The following is a 20,518-nucleotide window of genomic DNA, read 5'->3' as shown; positions in this document are numbered from 1 at the left end:
CTGCTTAAGCAGCTGCTAACAGGCTGAGACTGCCCAGCCTCATTAACCCATTAGATACTGCCTTTGCCCGGGAGTAATCCTTAATGAGGCTGCTGTGTTGTAGGGAAGCCAGACATGCACCAAAATGTTGGGGCATTAAAGTAAGGACCTTAAATGTGGGGCCTATAATGGAGTTGTTATTATATCAGAAGCAGATACATCAGAGAGCACTCTTAAGGCGGGTAAAGCAAATGATGCTATTACCATCTGTGAATCTACAGTGCTTTAAAAATATTGGAAATTTTGAATTCAGGAGGAACTTGGAAGCTTTCCATTTTCCCAAACATCTTGTCCCCCTAATTAGCAACTCTGTTCTCTAGAGTAGGCAACGGTGTACAGTATGAACCTTTAGATTTAATGCAACAGTTGAAAGCAGGCTTGATCCCTCTAAACTTCATGGTTCATAATTTTCTCTGGGCAGAAAGATAATGATTGTATGCAAAACACCCCTATCTCTTTATAGCCCAGAGGCAATAAAGATTCTGTTTGCGTCAACAAAGAATTTTTAGAGCTACGACAGTAAGACCTTTGAAGCAAACTTTGCCATGTCACGGCATCACAGACACTCTGGCTACGGAGTGGATTTTTAAGGCTGAGATGACTGTGTACTTGTGGGTGAGCTTTTAATAAAGCTGCTAAGGTCCAGTGTTATAATTTCTTCACCCCTAAAATTTTAGCAATTACTCCAACACTCCTTTTATTGGAGAAAATAATGATATTCTTACTCTCTTTGCACTGCTTTCATTTACCTTCTCCTGTGTTTCTGTTCTGACCAGGTCTCTACAAAAAAAAAAGGTCTGCCATTCTTTATTGTCACATTATATTAAAGGAAGAAAGTCATGCTTTTACATTTTCCCCGTTCAAGAAGATGCTGAATAAGATTTGCCATCCATTCCCAGAAGCAGAAACTCTATTAAAATTTTAGATTGTAATCTAATAAAATTTCATCTTATCCTATTGCCTTTCTTAACCACCCCCCAGCAATCAAGCACATAGTCTTAGTATCTAAGGCTGAGGAAAAAGGAGTTCATATATTGCATAAGTGTTTTCCAATAAATTTTTTAAAACTTGGAGGAGATTTGGAGGGGTTGCTTCATGTAATTTTATAGGACCTCCGAGGCCCAGAGTTTTTAAGTAATCTTTTTTGATGTTTTTAGACAGACCATTAAGCTGGGGATAAAAGTCCCTGTGTTCAATATCTGGATACATTAAGCAGTAGGTTTAAAATTTACAGCTTTCATTTTGACAAGGAAAATGACACGTTTGGTCTCAGGTGCTACCTTGAACTGTTTTTCAACACTGAGACAGGTTGTCAGGCTGAGGGTGGAGGTCTGAGCATTTAGCCCTTACAGAGCTTCCATGATGTAAACTGTTCCAGCTCGTCAGGAGAAGCCAGCCGGACCCTGGGCTCTGGGCTGATGTCTGGTCAGGGGAACAGTAGGGCGCCATCTGGATGCTTGTACCCCCAAGCACTGAGGTCTAATCAAATGCCTTCCAAGGAGAAAGTGATTCATACGGGGAGGAAAAGAGTATCCCAGAGAGAATGCCTGCATAAATGGGTGGACCTCAAACACTTCCATTTTGATTCTGCCCATGAGAGATTTCTCAGTGGAGCCTCTTCTTTGGAAATGTTACATTGCGTTTGGGGACCTGGTCTTTAGGCGTTGCCTAAGCCAAGTGAAGGGCAGGGGTAGGAGTGGAGGGAAAGGGAGGAGAGCTATAGGAGCAATGAATGGAGCGGGTGGGTACAGAGGAGGTAAGGCCTCGCCCAGTCGGTACAGCTAGCGTCAGGACTAGTACAATGTCCCTGCCCCCTCCCACCCCAATGCAAGCAATGAGGCTGGAGAGGTAGGGATGGAAGAGCCTGGGACGAGTTTTATAAGCTAGAATAAGGAGTTTGGATTTTATCTCTAAGGCAATGGATGGAGACGATGAGATCAGGGTCGATTTTTGGAAAATCACTTCTAGGTGAAGAAAGGCGTGGGGTGGTAGGGGCATCCTAGAGCCGACAGCCTGGGTGGGAGCTGACTGCAGTAATCCAGGGCTGCAGTGGTGAGCTGGGGGCAGAACTACCCCGTGCTACAGAGAACCGGACTGTGGCGGTGAAGGTGGTGTGGAGGGGCAGCGGGAAGAGCCTTCCCTTGGTGGACTTTGTGGGATTTGGTGCTGGCAGTGGATGGTGAGGGAAAGGAGATCCATCTGGTTTCCCTCTTTTTGTCAATTTCCAGAAGAATGAGGGAAAGTCAGCAAAGGCTCTCACCATCACATTCATGGAATGGAGACTCTATTTTTTCTCATTCCCTTTTCACATCCTTCCCCCCCGCACTACCCTCTGCCCTCCCTCTTCCTCATAACCCTGGTGAAGTCCCCAAGGGCGCAGAACCCTCGCATCTATTGGACTTCTGTCTAACTCTGCCTGTTTCTGCTTTTTTGTTTTTACTTCGGCTGCAATGACACCACTTATATTCATAATGTTTTTATCCTCTATAAAGTGCTGTATCATGTACACTCAGAACTTGGCACCTATTTCTTCTCCTTTTACTTTCTCTTCTCTTTCTCTTTCTCTGTTTACTCCTCTTCATTTAGATACACTTAATGGATGGAAGACTCAGATCCTGTGAATTCCTTCTGTGTGAGGAGCATGTGTCAGTGGCAAATAGTGTGGTTATGCAAAACATACACATTTAGTTCCACATTATTCCTGGCATTGTGGTTTTAAACAAATGTGGCATAAAGAAAATAATCCACTGACAGCACAATAAATCTTAATTGATTTTGACCCCATGTAGTATTGGATCTGTAGTGTCCCCCCGAATGGGCAGACTCGACAACTGATCTAACGGTAATAAAGTCAGGGATTTAAAAGAAACTTACTGTGTTAGTTTGTGTCTATGTGTCTTCACGAGGGGCTATATGCCTCTTCACGAGGGGCTCACCAAGAAATACATTCATTTAAAATTTAAACACAAGACTTTGTTTTAGCTTTGGATTTCAGCGTTTGTATTTATAAAGAATGCTTGGTCGGAGGGGCTTACCTTCAACCTCACCTATTTGAAGAAATGATGGAAAAATTCAGTTCTTTCCAAGTCTGAGTACGTCCCACCATACCTTACCACCCTTCTACAAGAGAACAATGAGCAAAATGGCAAAAGTACTGAAAACAAAACTGACTATGACTTAAGAAAATCTCTGTGGCATTTTTCCCACACTTATTAATATTAATACAAAAATAATGTAAATAGCCTGAGGCCAAGTAATTTTTCTAACAAATGGGACAGAGAAATATTGTCCAAATCCAGAACATTATAAAAATATAGAAACACCTCCATTCTGTCTAGCATCAACAAGGCCATGACACAAGATCAGTTTGCTAAAAAAAAAAAAAAAAAGCCCACCACACAACTGGACAGATACTTTTTGAAGCCCTTTATTTCTGCTTTTATTTCCTTTCAGTATCTCATGAAAAGGATACATTGAGTTAAAACATGAGGGTCGTACACTTGTATTTTTTAAAATCTCTGGAATGTTCAATATCTGTTCTGCATAAGCATGTTGGGCTGTTGTCTCTGAGCCTTTACCCAGAAAAACAGGAGCTTGCCTAGCATTACAAATGCTGTCAAATATTTTCCAGAGACATAAAAGAGAAAGTATCATCACAAGTAATGAAAATGAATAAGAAAAAAAAACACAGGAGTATGGCATTTGGACAGACCAAGTGAGAACAGGGAGGGGGAGGGAAGGAGGGGGAGGCAAAGAGGGGAAAGACATCTTAAACACAGGCCTGGGTGAGTGATCACATAGAGAGTCTCTTCTGAGCTTGGTTTTCATATTATGGTTTGAATCTGTTTTGTTATTTCACTCTAGCTATATCGGGGGCCTCTGTTCCTGCTTTTGTCTTACAGATGTTTAGAAATATAGGGGCGCCTGGGTGACTCAGTCAGTTAAGCATCTGGCTCTTGTTTTCTGCTCAGGTCATGATCTCAGGGTCTTGAGATGGAGCCCCACTTTGGGCTCTGTGCTTGGCGCCAGTCTGCTGGAGATTTGGCCCCCCTCTCCGCCTCGGCTCCTCCCCTGTTTGTGCTCTCTCTCTCTAAATAGATAAATAAATAAAATCTTTTAGAAAAAAAAGAAATAACTTATAGAGAATGAAAAGTATTACTAAAATTTGGAAAATTAAATTTCATAAAGTATTTTGGGAACCTTAGAAGTAGAAAGGCCTACTCAGTTAAAATCCATTTTGGAAGGGCTTACTCAGGAAAGGTGTGTGATATGCCAGAAGTTTGAAATAACTTCTAACCCAATTTGCAGAAGTCATATGTGGTACAGATATAGTTGGCAAAACACATTTGACACAAAATACACACACACACACACACGCGCGCGCGCGTGTGTGCGCGCGCGCATACACACACACACACCAGGGTTATAAATATCCAGAATAATAGATCTATTTTATTTAAGTCAATGAAAGGCAATATTTCAATTTATTAAATGCTATGTAAGTATGTATGTTGCAATTTCAGGGTATTTGCTACCTTCTATCTCACAAAAAAGGTTTTCTTTCTTTCTTTCTTTTTCTTTAGATTTTATTTATTTATTTTGACAGAGAGACAGAGAGAGAGGGAACACAAGCAGGTCGAGTGGGAGAAGGAGAAGCAGGCTTCCTGCAGAGCAGAGAGCCTGATGTGGGGCTTGATCCCAGGACCCTGGGATCATGACCCGAGCCGAAGGCAGACGCTTAACTGACTGAGTCACCCAGGTGCCCCTCACAAAAAAGTTTTTCAAATTATTGGGGTCCATGTTCAAAATGATCAGAAAAGAAATACTTAAGCATGGTGCTACCACAATTTGCCATTTGAAAGAAAATTCCCAGTCATCCACCTAAATTATGCTAAATCCTGAATTTAGAACAGTGTCAATGGTAGACATTTTTTGAAATGAAGAGAGAGCTACTGGTAGCTGTAAGCTCTCATGTGGTGACCACATGCCACATCCACTTATATCAAAGAGATGGGGAAATTTTATATTTATGATCCTCCAGGACTCCTACGGTGGGGAGTCCCAGAAACCTATCCCTCCCTATTCTTCCCCTTTGCTTCAACACTCAAGACTTGTCTCCACTATCTGCTTTGAATCCAGACAAGATTTATGTCCTCTATCCATGACTACGTCAGCTACCACAAAATGCCCAGACTTCCAAGTCACTCTTTTCACCTACACTTTAAGCCTATGTGAATCTGCTTTTATTTCAATGATCCTCAAATTTTATTGCATGTCAGAATCACCTGGAAGGTTTGCTAAAACACAGACCGATGGGCCTTAATTAGTTTTTGATTCTGTAGTCATGGGCCTAGGCCTGAGAATGGGAATTTCTAAATTCTGGGGTGATGCGGATGCTTGTGGTCCAGTGGAAAACCACTACTTTATTCCTTTCTCTCCCCGAGTCCTGAAACTCACTGATTTTGCTCTCTGAGTTCAGAGTCTGTTGATAGCAAAATCCCCTGTATTTTCAGCCTATCTTCTTTGTGCTTAAGGCACTTGACTCTTAGCTCTAAGGTCCCATTTTTTCTAGTAGCCTGTCAAGTGGTGGCTGCTTTTTCTCCCAAAGCCCTGGGACCACTGATCTGGTGGTGGGGGTAGATGTCCTCCTGGTTTCTCATTGCTGCTTTCAGATGTTTCTCCCCATCTCTTCCCTAAAAACAACCAGTCACGAATCTTATGCCATCAGATGATATCAACCCTGTCTCTCTTTGTTCTCATTTATGGATTCCTGTGTTATTTCCCCTGATTCCTTGATGTTTTACTCTCTTTAGTAACACTTCTGTCTCAATTATGGTAGATTTCAATAAATATATAGATAATTGTTCTAACACCTTGGTCTATCAGTTCCTTAACCACCTCTGTTCCAATGGTCTTGTCTTCTGCCTTATGTTAGCCACTCTCATGTGGTCATACCTGGACTTCTTGATAACCTCAGTTTCAAACATTCTACTCTCTGGTTGCCATGTCCTATCTTTCCAGCCCACTCTCTATATTATTAGAACCCCAGCTGTTCTTTGATCCTAATGGGACCAATGACCTTTTGATCCTACCTTCTTTTAATTGACATCCTTCCAGATTAAATTTTATAATTCTTTTTAATCACTATGATAAATCCTCTATAAACAACCTCCACTCCCTTGCTCCTCTCTCATGTTCTTACTCAGTAAGAGCAGATCCATAACCTGGTTAAATCCAACTCTCTCCCTACTCCGTGGCTAAAACTCTAAAGCTAAAACTGTCTGGAGAAAAACCCACAGCCACACAGACATTAAATAGAAGTAGGCTCTTAATCCAGCAAGGCAATCATATTAGATGTTTTTATTTATTTTTTTTTAAAGATTTTTTTTTTTTTTTTTTTTTTATGGAGAGAGAGAGAGAATGGTAGAGAGAAAGCATGAGAGGGAAGAAGGTCAGAGGGAGAAGCAGACTCCCTGCCGAGCAGGGAGCCCGATGCGGGACTCGATCCCGGAACTCCAGGATCATGACCTGAGCCGAAGGCAGTCGCTTAACTGACTGAGCCACCCAGGCGCCCCATATTAAATGTTTTTAAAAAATTCATTCTCTCACTCTTGATGAGGATTGAAAATATTTTTCTTATTTTCCAAAATTCAATACCTTCTTCCCCACTGAGAAAACTGGAGCATTCACAAGAGAACTTACAGAGATTATCACCACTACTTCAATCCATCTGCCACCCTTGTGTTCTCTGACAACTTGCCTGTTACCACAGGTGGAATATCCATGCTCTTACCTCAAGTCTGTTCTTGCACTGTGCCCTAGAACTCATCTCTTCTCACTGCATTGCTTGAGAAATTCCCCTTCTAATATATCATCCATCTTCCACACTGTATTATCATACAAAAGTAATGTACTTCTCCCGAGCTAAAAACTTTCTCTTGATCCCTACTTCCCACCTGTGTATTGCCCCATTTGTGGTTCCTATTTCTAGCAAAACTATTTGAAAAAGTGACCTATAGTCATCTCTCCAATTTATGTCTTCCAGCTCTCTCTTACCCACTGCCATCAGGTTTTTGTCCTCACTACGTCACCAAAACTGCTCCCCTGCAGCTTGCCCAGGCGCCATGTTCCATAGTCATATCTCTGCTTTAATGTTAGCCTATGAATAGCATTTGAATCACACATCATTCTTGATATATATTCTTCACTTATATTCCAGGGCACAACACTTTCTTGGATTTCCTCCTACCTTACTGAAAGTTCTTTCTGTTTCCTTTTCGGTTTCTCTTCTTCTTCATCTTTTAATACTAGAAAGCCTCAGGTTTCAGTCCTTGGACCGCCTTTCTTTTTTATCCACAGTTTTTCTCTTGGTGATCTTATTCATCTCATGGTTTTAAATATCATATCTATGTGTTTACAGTGCTGCAGAAAAATTTTTGTCCTCTCATTTTTAAGACTGTTAGCCAAATGAATATAATTTTATTTTGTGGCATCGCCCAAAGAAACATGTGTAAGTATTAAACTAAGTCCATCAAATATCATTTATATACTAATTTATTAGTCATTTCTTTTTTCATTTGATTGAAGTAAATAACTTACAAATAAAATTGCAATATATATAAGTTATACAGTGGGATGATCTACGTGCACAGTGTAAAAGGATTCCCATCATGAAGTTAATTAACATATGCATCCCCTTGCATATTTACTTTTTTTTTTTTGGTGAGAATATATTTAGGTTCTACTCTCTTAGCAAATTTCAGTTATACAATACAGTATTATGTCAACTATAGTCACCGTATTATACATTAGATCCTCAGATCTTATTCATCTTATAACTGAAAATTTGTACCCTTTTATCAACCTCTCCCTATTTTTCCTAAAACCCTGACCCTGACAACCACCATTCTCCTTTATGTTTCAGTGAGTGTGTGTTTTTTTTTTTTTTTTTTGATTCCACGTATTAGTGATACTATGCAGTATTTGTCTTTCTCTGTCTGGCTTATCTCACTTAGCATAATGCTTTCCAGGTTCATCCATGTTGTTGCAAATGGCAAAATGTCCTTCTTATTAAAGGCTGAATAATACTCTACACACACACACACACACATAGGTACATACATACCACATCTTATTTATCCATTCATTTGTTGATGGACATTTAGGTTGTTTTCATACCCTGACTATTGTGAATAGTGCTGCAATGAACATGGTAGTACAGATACCTCTTCGAGATAATGGTTTTATTTCCTTTAGATATATAGCCAGAATTGGGATTGCTGGATCATACTGTAGTTTTATTTTTAATTTCTTGGGGAACCTCCATGCTGGTTTCCATAGTGACTGAATCAGTTTACATTCCCTCCAACACTGTTCAAGGGTTCCCTTTTCTCCACATCCTCACTAGCACATTTATCTTTTGTCTCCTTTGCTGTACAGAATCATTTTAGTTTGATATAGTCCTACTTGTTTATTTTTGCTTTTGTTGCTTTTGCTTTTGGTATCAGATCCAAAAAAATCATCGCCAAGACAAATGTCAGGGAGCCCACCCTCTGTGTTTTCTTTTAGGAATTTTATGGTTTCAGATCTTATATTCAAGTCCATCCTTGTATCCCAGAAATAAATCCCATTTGATCATGATGTATATTCCTCTTAATGTACTGTTGAATTTGGCTTGCTAATATTTTTGTTTTGTTTTGTTGGTTGAATAATCTTTTTTTATTATTATTATGTTCAATTAGCCAACATGTAGTACATCGTTAGTTGATTTTTGTGAATGGTGTTAAGATAGTGGTCTATTGTTTTCTTTTGTATGTAGCTGTCCAATTTTCCTAACACCATTTATTGAAGAGACTGTCTTTTCCCCATCTTATATTCTTGGCTCCTTTGTTGTAAATTAACTGACTATATGTGGATGGATTTATTTTTGGGCTCTGTACTATATTCTATTGATCTATGTGTCTGTTTTTGTGCCAATACCATACTATTTTGATTACGTTAGCTTTGTATTATATTTTGAAATCAGGAAGTGTGATGCCTCTAGCTTTGTTCTTCTTTCTCAAGATTGCTTTGGCTATTCAGGGTCTTTTGTGATTCCATAACAATTTTAGGATTTTTTTTTCTATTTCTATGAAAGATGGAATTTTGATTTCATTGGAATTTTGATAGGGGTTGTGTTGAATCTGTAGATAGCTTTGTGTAGTACAGACATTTTAACAATATTGATTATTCCAGTCTATGAATATGGAATATATTTCCATTTATTTGTGTCTTTTTCAATTTCTTTCATTAATGTTTTGTAGTTTTCAGTGTACAGGTCTTTCATCTCCATGGTTAGATTTATTCCTAAGTAATATTCTTTTAGATGTTATTGTAAATGGGATTATTTTCTTAATTTCTCTTTCTGATAGTTTATTGTTAGTATGTAGAAGTACAACTGATTTTTGTATACTGATTTTGTATCTTGCAACTTTAGTGAGTTTGATGATTAGTTCTAACAGTGTCTTGGTGGAGTCTTCAGGGTTTCCTATATTATATTACTATGTCATCTGCAAACAGAGACAATTTTACTTCTTTCTTTCTGAAATAAATGCCCCTGATTTCTTTTTCTTGCCTAATTGTTCTGCCTGGAACTTCCAGCACTATGCTGAATAAAAGTAGTGTCTTGTTCCTGATCTTAAGAGAATGAACTTTCAGCTTTTCACTGTTTAGTATGTTTGTCACCTCTGGGCTTGAAATATATGGCCTCTATGCTCAGTTACATTCCTTCTATACCCAGTTTGTTGAGAGTTTTTTTTTTTAAACCATGAACAGATGTTGAATTTGTCAAATGCTTTTTCTGCATCCATTAAAGTGATCATATAATTATTAGCTTTCATTTGTTAATGTGGTGTATCACATTGGTTTATTTACATATGTTGAACCATCCTTGTATCCCAGAAATAAATCCCATTTGATCATGACGTATATTCCTCTTAATGTACTGTTGAATTTGGCTTGCTAATATTTTTGTTTTGTTTTGTCTTGTTGGTTGAATAATCTTTTATATTATTATTATGTTCAGTTAGCCAAAATGTAGTACATCATCAGTTTTTGCTATTATTTTATTGAGGATTTTTGCATCTATGTTCATCAGGGATATTGACCTGTAATTTTCTTATAGTGTCCTTGCCTGGCTTTGGTATCAGGGTAATGCTGATCTCATAAATTGAGTTTGGACATATTCCCTCCTCTTCCATTTTTTGGAGGACTTTGAGATAGATTGATATTAATTCTTCTTTAAATGTTTAGTAGAATTCATTAGAGAAGCTATCTGGTCCTGGGCTTTTGTTTGTTGGGAGGTTTTTTATCATTGTTTCAATCTCCTTGCTAGTAATTAGTCTGTTTAGATTTTGTATTTCTTCTTGATTCAGTCTTGGTAGGTTTTATGTTCCTAGGAATGTATCCATTGTTTGTAGGTTATCTATTTGTTTATCTATCTATATAATTGTTCATAGTAGTTTCTTATGATCCATAGAATTTTTTTGTTACCAGTTGTAATGTCTCCTCTCTCATTAATGATTTTATTTATTTGAATCTTTTTTCTTTCTTGGTGAGTCTAGCTAAAGTTTTTATCAATTTTCTTTATTTTTCAAAAAACCAACTCTAAGAGTTTCGTTACTTTTTTTTCTCTTGTCTTTCTAGTGTCTATTTTATTTATTTCCATTCTTATCTTTGTTATTTTCTTTCTTCTACTAACTGGGGGCCGAATTAGCTCTTTTTAAAAAAATTTCCATAAGGTATAAAGTTAGGTTGTTTGAGATCATTCTTTTTTCTTCATGTAGGCATGTAGCACTATAAACTTCTCTCTTAGAATTGCTTTTGCTGCATCCCATACATTTTGGCATTTTGTGTTTCCATTTTTATTTATCTCAAGATATTTTTTGATTTCCCTTATGATTTCTTCTTTGGGCCATTGGTTTTTAGGATTTTGTTGTTTATCTCCACATATTTGTGAATTTTCTAGTTTTTCTCTTGTAATTGATTTCTAGTTTCATACTATTGTGGTAGGAAAGGATGCTTCACACAATTTCAACCTTCTTAAATTCATTAAGACTTGTTTTGTGGTCTTACATGTGATCTATCCCAGAGGTGTTCCACATGTGCTTGAGAAGAATGTATATTTTCCTCCTGTTTGATGTAATGTTCTGTATATGTCTAGGTTCATCTGGTCTAACCTGGAGTTGTAAGTCCAATATTTCCTTATTGATGTTCTGTCTGGATGATCTATTTATTATTGAAAGTGGGGTTTTTGAAGTCCCTACTATTCTAGTATTGCTGTCTATTTCTCCTTTCAGATCTATTTTTTAAAATATATTTTTTAGGTGCTCCTATGGTGGGTGCATAAATATTTATACATGTTAAATCCTCTTGTTGGATTGATCCCTTTATCATTATATAATGACCTTCCTTGTCTTGTGTTACAGCTTTTGGCTTAAAGTCTATTTTGTCTGATATAAGTATAGCTACCCTGCCTTATCTTGGTTTCAATTTGCATAGAATATCTTTTTCCATCTCTTCACTCTCAGTCTATGTGTGTCCTTAAAGCTGAGCTGAGTCTCTGGTAGGCAGCGTATAGTTGGGTCTTGTTTTTTTTTTAATCCACTCAGCCACTCCATGTCTTTAAAAAAATTTTTTTTTTGAGTATAGTTGACACACAGTGTTACATGAGTTTCAGGTGTACAACATAGTGATTCAACTTCTGTATATGTTAGGCAAAGCCTACCCCAATGTAGCTACCACCTGTCACTATACAACACTATTATGGTATCATTGACTATATTCCCTGTACTGTGACTTTTATTCCCATAACTTATTCATTCCATAACTAGAAGCCTGTATCTCTCACTCTCATTCACCTATTTCTCTCATACCCCCTCCCCACTCCTTTTCTCTCTGGCAACCATCAGTTTGTTCTCTATATTTACAGGTCTGATTCTTCTTTTCATTTGTTTTTTAGTCATTTGTTTTGTTTTTTAGATTCTACATATGAGTGAAATCATATGGTATTTGTCTTTTTCTGTCTGATTTATTTCACTTAGCATAATACCCTCTAGATCCAATTATGTTGTCATAAATGACTTGATCTCATCCTTTTTAATATTCCATTATTACATATAGAACTGCTTTTATTGGTAGATAAATATACATAGACACACAGCACATCTTCTTATCCATTCATCTGTCAATAGACCTGTTGCTTACATATCTTGGCTATTGTAAATAATGCTTCAATAAACATAGGGGTGAATATATCTTTTTGAATTTGTGTTTTCATTTTCTTTGGGTAAATATCCACTGGAGGAATTATTGGATCATATGGTATTTCTATTTTTAATTTTTTGAGGAAACTCCATACTGTTTTCCACAGTGGCTATACTAATTTACATGCCCACCAGCAGTGTACGAGGGTTCTCTTTTCTCCACATCCTCACCAACACTTGTTATTTCTTGTCTTTTGACAGGTGTCAGGTGATATCTCGTTGTGGTTTTGATTTGCATTTCCCTGATGATTAGTGAATTTGAGTATCTTTTCAAATGTGTCTGTTGACCATCTGTATGTGTTCTTCAGAAAAATGTCTATTCAGGTCCTCTGTCCTTTTTAAAATCGGATTTTTAACTTTTTTTTTTTGGTGTTGAGTTGCATAAATTCTTTATATATTTTGGATATTAACCCCTTACCAGATATATTCTCCCATTTAGTTGGTTGACTTCTCATTTTGTTGATGACTTCCTTTCTGTACAAAACTTTTTTATTTGGATCTAGTCCCAATAGTTTATTTTTGTTTTTTGTTTCCTTTGCCTTAGGAGACATATCTAGAAAAATGTTGCTATAGCCAGTGTTGGAGAAATTACTGCCTGTGTTCTTTTCTAGGATAATTATGGTTTCAGCTCTCACATCTAGTACTTAATCCACTTTGAGTTTATTTTTGTGTATGGTCTTAGAAAGTGGTCCCTTTTCACTCTTTTGCATGTAGCTATCCAGTTTTCCCAGCACCAGTTTTTGAAGAGACTGTCTTTTCTCCATTGTATATTCTTGCCTCATTTGTCATAGATTGACTATATAAGCATGGATTTATTCCTGGGTTCTCTATTCTGTTTTATTGATTTATGTATCTATTTTTGTACCAATACCATATTGTTTTGATTACTACAACTTTGTAGTATATCTTGAAATCTGGAATTGTGATTCCTCCAGCTTTGTTTTTCTTTCTCAAGATTATTTTTGGCTATTTGGGGTCTTTTGTGGTTCCCTACAAATTTGAGTATTATTTCATCTAGTTCTGTGAAAAATGCTGTTGGTATTTTGATAGCAATTCCATTGAATCTGTAGATTGCTTTGGGTAGTATGGACATTTTAACAATATTAATTTTTGTAATCCATGAGCATGTAACATCTTTCCATTTGTTTGTATTGTCTCTAGTTTCTTTCATTGGTGTTTTAGAGTTTTCAGAGTACAGGTCTTTTACCTCCTTGTTTATTCCTAGGTATTTTATTCTTTTTGGTGCAATTGTAAATGAAATTGTTTTCTTAATCTCTCTTTCTGATATTTGTTATTGCTATATAGAAATGCAACAGATTTGTATATATTGATTTTGTATCCTGCAACTTTACTGAATTCATTTTTCAGCTCTAGTTTTTTTTTTTTTTTTTTTTTGAAGGAATCCTTGGGGTTTTCTATATATAGTATCATGTCATCTGCAAATAATGACAGTTTAACTTCTTTATCGATGTGGATGCCCTTTATTTTTTTTTCTTGTCCGATTCCTGTGGCTAGGACTTCCAACACTATGTTGAATAAAAGTGGTGAGAGTGGACATCCTGTCTTATTCCTGATCTTAGAAGAAAATCTCTCAGGTTTTCATGATTGAGTATGATGTTAGCTGTGGGTTTTTCATATATGGCCTTTATTATGTTGAGGTGTGTGCTCTCTAAACCCACGTTGTTGAAAATTTTTATCATGAACAGATGTTGAACTTTCACTCTATATCTTTTGATTGGAGAATTTAGTCCATTACACATAAAGCAATTATTGATAGGTGTGGACTTACCACACATTATTATCTTGCCATTTTGTTGTTTTCTGGCTGTTTTTTAGTTCCTTTGTCCCTGTCTTGCTCTCCTCCTTTGTGATTTGAAGATTTTCTACAGTGGTATGCTTTGATTTCTTTCTCTTTCTCTGTTGTATATCTATATAAGTTTTTGCTTTGTGGTTACCATGAGACTTACACAAAACGTATTATAGTTATGACAGTCTAAACTGATAACTTCAAATCCGTATAAATCCTTTACATTTTTATACTCCCTCGCCCATGTTTTATGTTTTTGATATCACACTTTACACTATTTAATATTGTGTATCCATTACCAAAGTATTATAGTTACAATTATTTTTAATACTTTGTCTTTTAACCTTTAATTAGTTCATTTTTTGTAGTTATTTCTCTGACAGCATTTGGATAGTTTAGCATAATGGTTAAAAACATGGGTTTTAGAATCAGAAAGGTTACAGTTCAGGCCTATTTATTCTACTAATTGAATAAACCAATTTATTAATCTCTCCTAGATTTTTTCTTATCTTTAACTGGGAAAAACAATACCCACCCCACTAGATTGTTGTGATGATTAAATAAATTATGTGTGTGTTTGGTTTGGGTTTCTCTCAAAGCAGAGTGTGAGACCAGATAGTTTATTTGGGAGGTGCTTGTAGGAAGCAAGAGTGAGAGAATAGTTAGAGTGAGCCAGAGGAGGAATAACAGATATCAGGGTATGTTATAATGGTTGCTGCTATAGGCATTTGTGGCTTAATCTTGCTGGGACTTCAGAGAGGCAAACAGAATGCCTCCCAGAATTGTCACAAGGAAGGATGGGAGGCTGAGGCTCCCAACCCCCATTACTGAGGTTTTCCCATGGAGCTGTTACCTTCTTTGAACTTCTGGAAGCCCCCAAAATGAGCTGAACAGACTCTTATGGTTCTGTGGAAGACTCTGAAGGAGTCTGTGGCTGCTTATACTAGTAAATGACTGTAGATTCCTGGTCACCTCATGTCCCACTTGGAGATAAACTCTGAAGGGGTGCTGGGATGTAAGGGCCTAAGGAACAGTCTGGTCTTGATGCAGTAAATTTTGGACAGTGGATCTCCTTATTATTCTCTCTCAGTAGCTCATCAATGAAGTTGGGTGTTTTATTTTACCATGAACTAAAAACGCCTGTCTCAGGGCACTATCTCTCCCCAGCTCCCACCTATTCCTTCTACACACCCTTCCTCTTGTGTAGTTATAGCCCAAAGTTAAGAGAGGTTGGGTAGGAATACTAATGAAAATGCCTTTCAAGAGTTTATGCATATTCTGCTCTATGATTCAGCTAGCGAAAAAGCTGTCCAGAAAGCTGCCTTATAGAACTACCCAAAGGCGGGTTTGCCTCCTAGTGCCAGGATTCATCTGTAGCTTCTTTGGAAACAAAAAGCCAGGGATTATTTTCAGGTCTGTCTTGTTTATTGACAACAGCTGACTGAAGTAACATGTCAGTTATTAAGGATTATTTTTAAACCCTTCATATTAGAAAAGGACAGAGTTGTTAGGTAATCTTATCCAACTCCTTGGTTCAATGCACTGCTTATATCATCCCTTGGTTTGGCTGCAGTGAACTATTTTGGTTTGAATTGCTGATATTTCTTTATTGGATTGTTTCATTTTTTTTTTTCTACAATAATTCTTACTGCCAAAACATAAAACCACAATAGGAGTCAACTCAAACTTTCCTCTTATTAAAAACTTCTTCCCACTATTACAAATGCTTTTTTATACCAAGATAAAAGTTTTATTTATTTTTGGTTATTTAGTTTTTCCAACTGTCACACTATCATCTCTTGGACCATATACTCAGTTCATATTTATTTGCTGATCTTTGCCTCTAGATGCATACAGTGGTTCTCACTATAAAAACTTGCTGTTGGTGAAAATAGGCTAAACTGTAATCCAAAAGGGAATCCTCTTGTGTACCAGAATCGTACATTTCTGATATCAAATTTGAGAGAATTCTTGTTGCTTAATCATGGTATCTTAGTCAAACATAAAAATAACTAATGTTTTCTTACTAGCATATCAATTTCAGTCCCTATAAGTAGTTCCTTAAAAGTGCCTTTTTTTCAAATATTTAAACCATTTGCTGCTTTTTGGACATTTTTTACTTTTGTCTACCTTTGTGTGTGTCAAGGGTCTAAGAATGAGCAGACCACCACAATTTATCACAATGACACAAAGAGTTTCTTTGTTCCATCCTTCTAAATGGCCCTTTGTGTACTTGCTGAGTCACATTTCTGAAACTCCTTTTCCCTGGGCCAGAGGGTAAGACACTGAGATGTGGCAGAATGCAAACTTTCAACATTATGATTACTACAAAAGAACATTTTTGAAGGTAAAGGCAGTTACTTGTGGTCCCTTAGACTGCAAAGTTTTTCAAACTGCAATGCCACAAAACAAGTATCAGGCATTTTTGACTAAGATCTATCATGAGAAATAGATTTTACTTCATGTGCAGGACACATACAACTATGTACATGCAGAACTGAAATAAAATTTTCATGAAACAATACTGGGTCCCGCATCACGCTCCCTGCTCAGCGGAGAGTGTGCTTCTCCCTCTGACCCTCCCCCTTCTCATGCTCTCTCTCTCTCAAAGGAATAAATAAAATCTTAAAAAGAAAAACAGTCATCAATACTCAACATAGTTTTGTATCTCTGTGTAATTTGATATATAACTCTTGGGGGAAAAAACAGTTGAGGAAGGAAACAAAACAATCTTATAGGTTTACCTAATAATTAAAAACTAAATGAATAAAAATAAATCTTGCTTACATTACGCTCTGCCTCCCCTCTCAAGGCTTCCCACTGTGTTTTCCCACTTGCCTCTGAATCTAAGTTTCAATTCTCTTATTCTTTAAAGCAGTGGCTTGCAAACTTTTTTCATAGCAGCTTATGGTGAGAAGTACATTTTGAATATACATACAAATATATTTATAGAAACACTTATATTTTGAGTATTTGTATATGTGTGTGTGTATATATATGTATATATACATATATACATATATATATACATATATATATATATATATATATATATATATATAACTTTTAAAAGCCCTTTCCTCTCTCAATTAATGAAATATTTTTCAGTCTGACGGATAACCCCGCAAAGGGTCATAGATTTGATGTGGAGAGTTTAATCAACATTTCAGAAAATGGATCCTCTATAATTGTTCCTGTATTACCAATCCCCAAGGCTATACTCATGACAGTTAAGGAGATAAATTTAAAAAGCTTTCACAAGGATTGGCATATTGTTCATATAAGTCTAATGACTGGGTATCTCAGTGACCCTGAAATGTGTGCCCACCGCAGTCAGAAGCAATGACCCTGTGCCTGATCTGGGACCTACCTGACTACGCGTGATACCGTGCTGGCCTTGCATACTGACGAGCAGACACTCGGCCTGCTGGGGTTTGTACTCTGACATATCAGGGCTAAAATAATATTGTTTAACCCCAGGTAAAAGGAAAAAGTGGGAGATTTTGTCTTAGTGGCGTTTTCCATTTGATAGTCACTTCTCTTTATATAAAAATTCTATCTCCTCTTTCTTCCCATCTCTCTGACCTTTAATTCATCTGCTTTTGCTCCTCCCACATCCTCCCCACAAGCTCTTATGCTGCTTTCAGTGTGACTGTGGTTGACAGAACCTCTTCCATCGCACCTATTACACTTCTCTCACCTTTCCCTAACTGTACCAGAATGGCACCTTGATGGAGACCATGGGCTCTGAGTTAGACTGCCAGGGTTCCAAGCCCAGCCCTTTTACCGGCCAGCTGTGCAAACTTGGACACCTTATTGCAAGAAATGTAAAAAGTGTCATGATGTCTGAAATCTACTTTCAAATAGTTCGACCAAAAAAGGGTATATGTATATATAAGACATACGGCACACATATATATACAGTATACTATATACACATGTATATACTGTAAAGTTTATATACCTTATAAAGTTTATACTTTATGTTATGTAGTATATATTCTATATAGTATAAAGAATATAGTATAGTATATACTCTGTACTGTAGTATATTAGTGTGTATGTGCATATATGTGTTTATATTTACAAATATGTTTTACATTTATATTTAAACCTCTGGATTTAACTGTGGCACTTAATTCATTTTTGACACACTTTCCTTTCTAGAAATTTTTAAAAGACCAGAAACAGAATTTAATTCAGTCCAATTCAACAAGAATTCCTGAAAACATTCTGTATGCCCCTCATTGTGATAGACACTGGGAATAGTTAATTTTGTACAAGTTCAATAGCAAATTTTGTTTCTATCTATATAAATATATGCATTGTATCTATCATCATCTATTTATGAGCAAAATGTAGCAGAATGTTAATAACAGGTCAGTGCAAGCAGTTTATACATGTTCATTGTGCTATATTTTCAAGTGTTCTGGAAACACGAATAAATTTCTTTGCTTTAAAAAAAGATTTATTTATTTGAGAGACAGAAAGAGAGAGCACGTGTGCATGCCCATGCGAGCGGGAGAGTGGGGCAGAGGGAGAGGGTGAGAAGCAGACTCCCTGCTGAGCATGGAGCCCCACGCGGGACTCGATCTCACCACCCTGAGATCACAACCTGAGCTGAAATCAAGAGTTGGATGCTTAACAGACTGAGCCACCCAGGTGCCCCTAGAAGCATGAAAAATTTCAAACTAAAAGTTGGGAAGAAATCGAAAGATCATTCCCTGGTACATAGTAAGTGCTCAATAAATGCTAGCTATTTTTATTAATCCTGATGTTATATCAGTGGGAGATGTCTCCCCAGCCCACACCTAGGTATTGCAAATATTTAGCCATGGCCTTTTAGAGATAAAGCCATGATCCTCCTTGCCTGTCTTTCTTTATAAAAATGGATTGGGGCTTTTGTATTGTTGCAGTCTACTGGTATAGATTGCGCTGGTATTCCTGGGGTATGAGGGTGGTCACTTAATTATTCACAAGTACAGCCAGTTCTAATTTTAAGAGTTGAAAGTTCACTCACACTGCACTAATTCTTTATTTCCTATAATCAAGATAATCTTCCTCTTGGCACTTCACTCTCCAGCAGAGTAAGAGAAACACACACACACCCCCCCTTAATTGATCCATCAACCAAACCTTTAGCTTGTTAAATAATCAAAAATTATTTTATTCCAGTTTAAACAGTTTCTTTCAATGAAATCTTTTGGGAAATTGAATGTTCAATTCCCTAGAGACTAGCCCTTATTCCCAAAGTGGTGTCTGGGTGTAGGGGAAAGCTCAGGAATCCTGACAATGAGAGTGAGGTGGCTGGCTCATGTGCCATCTTTCTCTTTGAGGCAGGGTGGCTTGACTGATTTCTCTGGACTGACATCCCCTGATATCATTCACTTAGGCACCCCTGAAGTACCTAAAAGTTTTTATGATTGCTCTGAAAGAAACCCTTATTTCCTGTAGCCACAGGACTGCTATTGCTGAAAACCCAATCCAATGTGTGAGGAACAAACTCTAAGATGTCCCCAGTTATTTCTGCCTCCTAGTATTCATGCTGTGGTGTAATCTCCTCCCCTTGAATATGACTGGGACTTGTGACTTGCTGCTAACCAATAAAATATGGCAAAGGTAATAGGATGCCATTCCCTTGGATATATGAGATTGCAACACCCATATACAGGTAGATTTTCCATATTGATTCTCTCTTGCTGGCTTTGATAAGGTAAGCCACCAGATGGAGAGGCCCACATGGCAAGAGGCTGAGGGCAGTATCTGGCCAACAGCTTGCAAGGAGCTAAGGAACTGGATTGTACAAACAGCCATGTGAGTTTGGAAGGAGATTCTTCTCTTTCGCCAGCCTGAGATGAGATGCCAGCTCTGGCTGACCCCTCATTGCAGCCTTGAGAGATCCTGAAGCAGGACATTCAGCTGTGCTGTGACTGAATTCCTGACCCATAGAAATTGTGGGATAATAAGTATGTGTTTATTTATGTTGCTAGATTTGTAGTAATTTGTTATGTAGCAATATATGACTAATACATAACTTTTGTCACAAACTGGGCAACCAAGGAAGCTGATAGAGTTAGGAGAGCCCAAACTGCTGTGTTTGATCAATGACACTTATTTATTCTGAACACACTTCCTTTTTCAGACATTTTAAAAGGACAGAAACTGAATTTAATTCAATTTAGTTCAGGCAAAGTCTACTAAACATAATTTAATAAGTGCTCTTAAAAATGTTATTTCATTGTCATAGGCACAGGGAATAAAAATTAAATATAACGTAGTTCTCAATTTAAGGGGTATAGCTCTGTTGGGGAAGACAGCTTTGTAGGACTCCGCTTGGGGGCATGGTATTTAGACTGAGTTTTTATATATA

At 37.2% G+C, this 20,518-nt stretch overlaps 1 pseudogene; it reads right to left on the bottom strand.

The window, feature by feature from the left end:
* The window catches only part of LOC113922297, a 92,809-nt pseudogene that overhangs the window by 29,419 nt on the left and 42,872 nt on the right, over nt 1-20,518 (bottom strand).

This window comes from Zalophus californianus, chromosome 9, assembly GCF_009762305.2.
Source record: "Zalophus californianus isolate mZalCal1 chromosome 9, mZalCal1.pri.v2, whole genome shotgun sequence".
In the NCBI taxonomy this organism is placed as follows: domain Eukaryota; kingdom Metazoa; phylum Chordata; class Mammalia; order Carnivora; family Otariidae; genus Zalophus; species Zalophus californianus.
Note: the sequence above shows the minus strand (reverse complement) of the source record. Positions and strands in the feature narration are given on the sequence as shown.